At 47.2% G+C, this 6,479-nt stretch overlaps 1 protein-coding gene across 2 annotated transcripts in view; it reads right to left on the bottom strand.

The window, feature by feature from the left end:
- Nucleotides 1–5,770, bottom strand: part of Tjp2 (tight junction protein 2) — a 117,505-nt gene extending 111,735 nt beyond the window's left edge. Inside the window, exons 1-2 of one of the 2 annotated variants that reach the window (XM_050158897.1) lie at nt 5,714–5,770; nt 5,023–5,215 (exon numbers count right to left, since the gene is read on the bottom strand). The gene's annotated coding sequence lies outside the window, so the exon portion shown is untranslated. Of the gene's footprint in view, nt 1–5,022; nt 5,555–5,713 lie in introns of those variants that run through there. The other variant, XM_050158888.1, reaches the window with a different exon arrangement.
- Between the last annotated feature and the right edge of the window lie 709 nt (nt 5,771–6,479).

Consider the following 6,479-nt stretch of genomic DNA (forward strand, 5'->3'; position numbering starts at 1 on the left):
GGGCGAGAGAGCGGGAGGAAAGAAAGGAAGGCTGGAGAACCCTTTGGGTTGGTTGTGAAGACTGGATAACAATATATTCAGAAATCTCTGGCTTGGGGGGCTGGAGAGATGGCTCAGCGGTTAAGAGCATTGCCTGCTCTTCTGAAGGTCCTGAGTTCAATTCCCAGCAACTGCATGGTGGCTCACAACCATCTGTAATGAGGTCTGGCCTGCAGGCATATACACAGACATAACATTGTATGCATAATAAATACATAATAAACTAAATAAATATTAAAAAAAAAGAAATCTCTGGCTTGCAATGGGTCGTGCATCAAATATTTATTGACATTAAACCAAAGTTAAGTACTTAATCTTTCCTATGAAGAAACGAGTATTCCAAATCTCCATGAAGACCACAATCAAGAGGCATTAATTTAGAAAGAGAAAGGCCTGGCATGATAGTAGATGCCTTTAATCCCAGCACTTGGGAGGCAGAGGCAGGAGAATATCTTTGAGTTTGATACCAGTGAGTTCCAGGACAGCCAGATCTATAAGGAGAGACCCTGTCTCAAAAAAAAAAAGGAAAAGAAAAGAGGAGGAAGAAGAAGGAGGAGAAAGGGGCTAGAGAGATGGCTCAGCGGAGCATTGCCTGCTATTCCAGAGGTCCTGAGTTCAATTCCCAGCAACCACATGGTGGCTCACAACCATCTGTAAAGTGGTCTGGTGCCCTCTTCTGGCTTGTAGGCATATACACAGACAGAACATTGTATACATAATAAATAAATAAATAAAGGAGGAGAAAGGTGCTGATTACAACTGGCAAACTCAGACTGATTTTTTGAATCTTTATTATTGTTGTTTTTTTCTTGAATCTTAATTATTGTTGTTGTGTGCTTCTGGTGCGGGTGTTCTGTGCCCGTATGCCCTCTTCTGACCTCTGAGGGTACTATACTCATGTTGTTCAGACATTACATGAGCAAAAGACCCATACATAAAAATAATCAAAATGTTTTAATATGTAAAATAACAGTATCTTAGTTTGCACGTCCATTCAAGTATGTGTGTGTGTGTGTGTGTGTGCATTTATCCAAATGACTCCCAAGGCTGTTTATGTAACAGAACCACGACAGATGCCTAAGCCTACATATTCCAACATTCAAGACTGATTTAGTGAGTTGAATAGTTGGCAAATTTTCACTCTGAATAAAATGACTCCTCGGGTGTTTCCTAAGGATCGTTTTCCCCTCTCTGTGGGCTGCAAAATTGTACTTGTCAGTAGATAAAACATGAAACTACAATGTATCTCAAAAGACATTCTAAGAAAGGAGAAAAATCTGTCCCGCCTAGCCTTGTTGGAAGTAAAAAGAATTAGCTATTTGGAACCCTGTGAATGCAGGATTCTTCTGCAGATGGAGTTTTCTCGCTAGACCTTGGCTGAGTGATCATCAACGATTTCAAAGGGGCTTTTCAATCAAAGGAAGCTGTAAATTCCTTCCTCCGTGTGGTCACCTCCTTCAGTCTCAAGAAAGAAGAAAGAGCCTGTATGAAGGACCTGCCACCGTGAAGTTATTTATTAAACTACCCACTACCCCAGCCCTCATCTGCTGTGTTCAGAGTCACGTTCTTGCTCTATCACAACAACTTCTGAAACCTGCTCACATTTATGTTCTCACTGAAGTGCGCCTTCAAACCACAAACCGGACATCTGGAAACAAGTAACTCATCACCGCTAAGTTTTTTTTTTTTTCTTCTTCTAAGGATTCATCCTGCTTTATTTGTTTCTTTACCGCTAAGTTTTTCTAAGCTAGAGAAGCATTCTTACAACTATGGATGGTGCTATGGGAGCATCACACTGAACATTAAAATAAAAGGGATTGGAGCTCAGAGGTTAGGGGCTTGTATTGCTCCTGCAGAGGACCTAAGTTGGTTCCCAGTACCCAGTCAGCTCACAAACACCTGAAACTCCAGCTCTGGGGGTCTGATGCCCCCTTCTGGTCTCGTCAGGCACATACCCACACAGACACATAAAATAAATCTTTTTTAAAAAATATTTATTTATTTATTTATTATATATACAATATTCTGTCTGTGTGTATGCCTGCAGGCCAGAAGAGGGCACCAGACCTCATTACAGATGGGTTGCTGGGAATTGAACTCAGGACCTTTGGAAGAGCAGGCAGTGCTCTTAACCACTGAGCCATCGCTCCAGCCCTAAAATAAATCTTTTAAAATGGCTCATATATATCATAAAATATATATAATTTTTTAGCCAGATGGTAATGGTGCATGCCTTTAATCCCAGCACTTGGAAGGCAGAAGAAGGTGGATCTCTAAATTCAAGGATAACCTGGTCTACAGAGTTCCAGGGCAGCCAGGGCTACACAAAGAAACCCTGTCTCATATATATGTTTTAAATAAAACAAGTTGAAGTATTTTGAAAATTTATATCAAATGTTTTATCTTCCTCAAGTCTTGCTGTGGTTCCAATATTTATGGAGACAACCTTTTTCTTAAAGTTCATTTGAACTACTTTCAAGACTCAGTTGGAGTCAGTGATAAAAGAAGGTGATGTTGTCATGACGTCCCAGTGCTTAAGAGTACTAACTTCTAGAAGACCCAGGTTTGAGTCCCAAAACCCAATGACAATGGACACAGTGCCCTCTTCAGGCCTCCAGGAGTACTTCACAGACCATGGTGCACAGACTTCCATACAGGCAAAATACCTATTCACAGAAGAAAAAAAAATAAGGAAAGACAGGGGGGGTGGGGGGAGAAGGAAGGAAGAGTAAGAGGGGGAAGGGACTGCGGAGACAGCTCAGTGGGTATAGCACTTTCCACTCTAACTTCACTTGTGGGTTACAGAAAATGCTGGGTTGGTGTGGAGGCCAACCTGTGATCTCAGCTTGGAAGCTAAAACAGGGACCCTCGGAGCAAGCTGGCTAGCCAAACTAGCAAATCCTCAAGCTCTGGGTTCAAGTAAGAGACACTGTCTCAATACATAAGGGGAAAGCAACTGAGAAAGCCATGTCAACCTCTAGCTTCCAGATGCAGGTGCATTCTGCATACACATGTGCCAACACATACACACGTATGCATGCACACGTGAACACACATACTCATCACACAGAAAAAGGGTCAGGGCTGGACTAGAAGGCTCAAGAGGGTAAAGGTCCTTGCAGCCAAGTGTGACGAGAGGTTCCACCCCCAGGACCCACAAGGAGAACACAAGACTCCACAAAGCTACCCCAACTTCCACAGGAGGACCCTGGCATGGAAGCCCACACGTACACCCTCTGACCCTCTCACACACCCAATAAACAAACAAAAAAGGGATTGTGTTGGTTTTTGCTTTGAGATGAGTCTCACTGTGTAGCCTTGGCTGGCCTGGAGTGACCAGGCTGGTCTTGCCCTCATACAGATCATCCCGCCTCTGCTTTCTAAATGTTGGGATTAAAGGCGAGCACTACCAAGCTCTACTATAAGTATTTTTTTCTCTAAGTGCAAATTCATTTCCCATTATCAAGGGGATGAAGAGTTAAGAGATTACCTGCATTTATATTTAGTTAATTGATGCAGGTTGAAACTCCCGGGGTGACTCCATTCTATGGCAGCCGGAAAAAAAAAAAGAAAATCCTTAGGGCTCTTTACCTTCATTAATAGAAAGCACACGTCGGATCCTGCTACTATCCCGCCTGGTCCCCTCAGGTACGCTGGGACGTTTGTTTCCATTCTGCCTACGTGACGACGCTTTTACCTTCCATTCCTAGTCAGTATTCTCAGTCCATGAAGAAAACTGGGTGTCTCTGCTGTCCCTTAACTCTGAATTTAAAGATTAAAACGCTCGAGTTCACGTTCTGCATATTTGCTAGAAAAATTTTAAATCCAGAAACAAACAACCTGCAAGCTTATATAGGCTAGCCAGATACTTTCCAATCTCCACAAAGAGCCAATAGCTCCGGGGTGGAGCGGGTAGGTCCAACGTGGCTGTACTGTCTGCCCCACTTTTAAAATAGCATCCAAAGTTAAGACTGGGTGGGGAGGTGGTGTGAATCATCCTGTGCTAGACACCCACAACTTTTCTTGGAGATACTGTGAGCCAAAGGTTCCCAAAGGTCAAAGTGCAACTAGATCCCGGGGTAACAGGTCTAGGGTGCGGCCTGAGACCTGGGTTTTCAATAGGCTCCAGGCAATGTCCCAGAATCCCTCTCTCCTAACCAGGAAACTGGTCTTTGAAATAAATGAATTGGACGAGTTGGAAAACTTTGAGAGGCCGGAGGGGTCTCTTGGCAGAGAATGCACACCTGTGGGCCTGGGAAGGCGCCACCGACAACCAAGAGACAGTAGCTCAGCAACCCTCTTGCAAACTGCAGCAGTCTGGAAAACACCCTTCTCAAGCTCGGGGAATGCTTGGCATTCGGTGGCCTTTTTCCAACATAAAGATCTCCAGCTCGACTTTGACTGAGAGTCCCATAGAAGAGCCGGGGAAAGCAGCCCTGGAAAGCTGACAACGCCCTGCGTGTTGACAACTCTGCTTCTCCCTTAGAAGTGGGTCGGATGACCCCAAGTACACACACACACACACACACACACACACGTTTTAATGTTTCACAAGTTTTCCAATACGCGACGTGGGGAGACCCATGGCTGTTCGGATCTCCCCCACCTGCACCCCGTCACCAGCCTTCTTCCACCGCGTCCATCCAGGCCACCCACCCCTTAGATACCATAGCTGCCAACAGAAACCCAAAGGCCCTCTGAATCGCGTAGAAGGAGACTCTTCAGGAGTGAAACAACGTCCCGCCTGGAAGGACAAGGAGGAGCCAGGCACCTGTAGCAGCGACGTACACTCAGGTCCCGGGTGTTCCTAAATCAACCTCCTTGGTGCGAGTCTGCCCAGGGGTGGGAGATGGAAGCAAACAGAAAGCAAATCACACCCCAAACCCCACAGGAAGAACCGGCGTCCATGCACGCTGCCCCATGGCCGACCAGGGCTCCAGGGCAATCTTGCACCCCGGGAAGGACAGGGCGGCAGGTACTCGCCTGGAGAAGGGGGACAGCAGCAAACAGCAGAGTCAGCGCGCGGCCAGACGACGGTCCCCGGCGTTGGGCGGCACGGCGCGGCGCGGGCAGCGCCTGTCCGGAGGCGGAGTGCCACGGGCTGCCACCAGCAGGAGGGAGCCAGTGACCTCGGCCACTGGCCGCTCCTGGGTATTGTTGTGACTCAACCTATTTCCTGTTTGGAGGTTTCGGAGAAAGAAAAAAAAAGTGCCTATCGAAAGTGTGCGTGGTTGGGGGGGAGGGTAGGTGGGCGGCTGCCGTCACCTGCTTCCTCCGGACCTGGAAAAAAAGACGCTACTTCGTTCGGCTCGCGCCACTTCGGGACGTCAGACTGGGCGGAGGGGGAAGGGCTCAACGGCGCCACCCAGCGGTGGGGCAGAAACTGAGCGATGCTTGGGCCCCCTACCCTTCTCAGCAAAACCCCCTGAGCTTCTGCCTCGAGAGCCATTCTCGGGGTTTATTAGTGTCCAGATCTGCCCACAGTCCTTTCCCGAGTGCGAGCGAGGAAAGCTCAACCACTCTTCCAAAACCACGGGATGGAAGTTTGTGGGCCATTGTGTGTGTATTTGGAAAGGGCGGGGGGGAGGGGTTGATTTTTGTTTGGGGAAGAAGAGAAGCAGGTGAAAGATAAGTTTTAAGATCAGTTTCCACTCCCCTCCCCCTTCAACCTCACCCGCGCCCTGGATCACCGGGTCTGAGGCTCCGTCCGGAAATACCGGTTCCTCTCCTGGGACAATAGGTGAGGGCGGAGCGCTAAACCCTGAGCCTGCTTAGTCACGTGGCGAATCCGCTGGGAAGGAGGAATGCGCCCAGTGCCCAAGGCTACACCTGGGGCGCAAGTGCGCGTTCCATTTAACCTAGTCCTATTAAAAAATCTTTGGAAGATGGGGGGGGGGGGGGATACAGAGCTTCAATTTGGAATTGTGAAATTCTGGAGATGGGGAGACGATAGTTGTGACGGTTGTCCGGTGTGGAAGCACGCAATGATACCGACCTGTCCACCGGGTTGCCACTTGAAGTATTTTAGTGTGCTTTCTCAAAAATCCTGTGCAAGATGCTACGGTTCATTCCAGGCAATTTAGCGTGAGAATGCATTCTCTCCCCTTCCTACAAAAACCTTCACCAGAAGTAATGGAATCAATTAACAGTACTTTTTCTAATACTCAAGTTTATTTAGGTTAGATTTCAGGTGATCCATAACAAATGAATTCAAAAAGGAAGAGTGAGAACCGAGTTTCAATCTCCAAAACCCACAAAAAAAAAAAAAAAAAAAAAGTCGGGACTCCCGGGCAAGGTGGTGCACGCCTTTCATCTCAGCTTGTGGTGGAGGTAGAATCTCTGAGTTTGAATCCAGCCTGATCCACATCACGAACACCTGCTTTTAAGTAATCCTGCTAAGGATGCTGCTGTTCACTTCAGGCAACTTCGCGTGAGAATGC

Source organism: Alexandromys fortis, unplaced genomic scaffold (genome assembly GCF_014885135.2).
Source record: "Alexandromys fortis isolate MF-2015 unplaced genomic scaffold, M_Fortis_MF-2015_v1.1 scaffold_10, whole genome shotgun sequence".
In the NCBI taxonomy this organism is placed as follows: domain Eukaryota; kingdom Metazoa; phylum Chordata; class Mammalia; order Rodentia; family Cricetidae; genus Alexandromys; species Alexandromys fortis.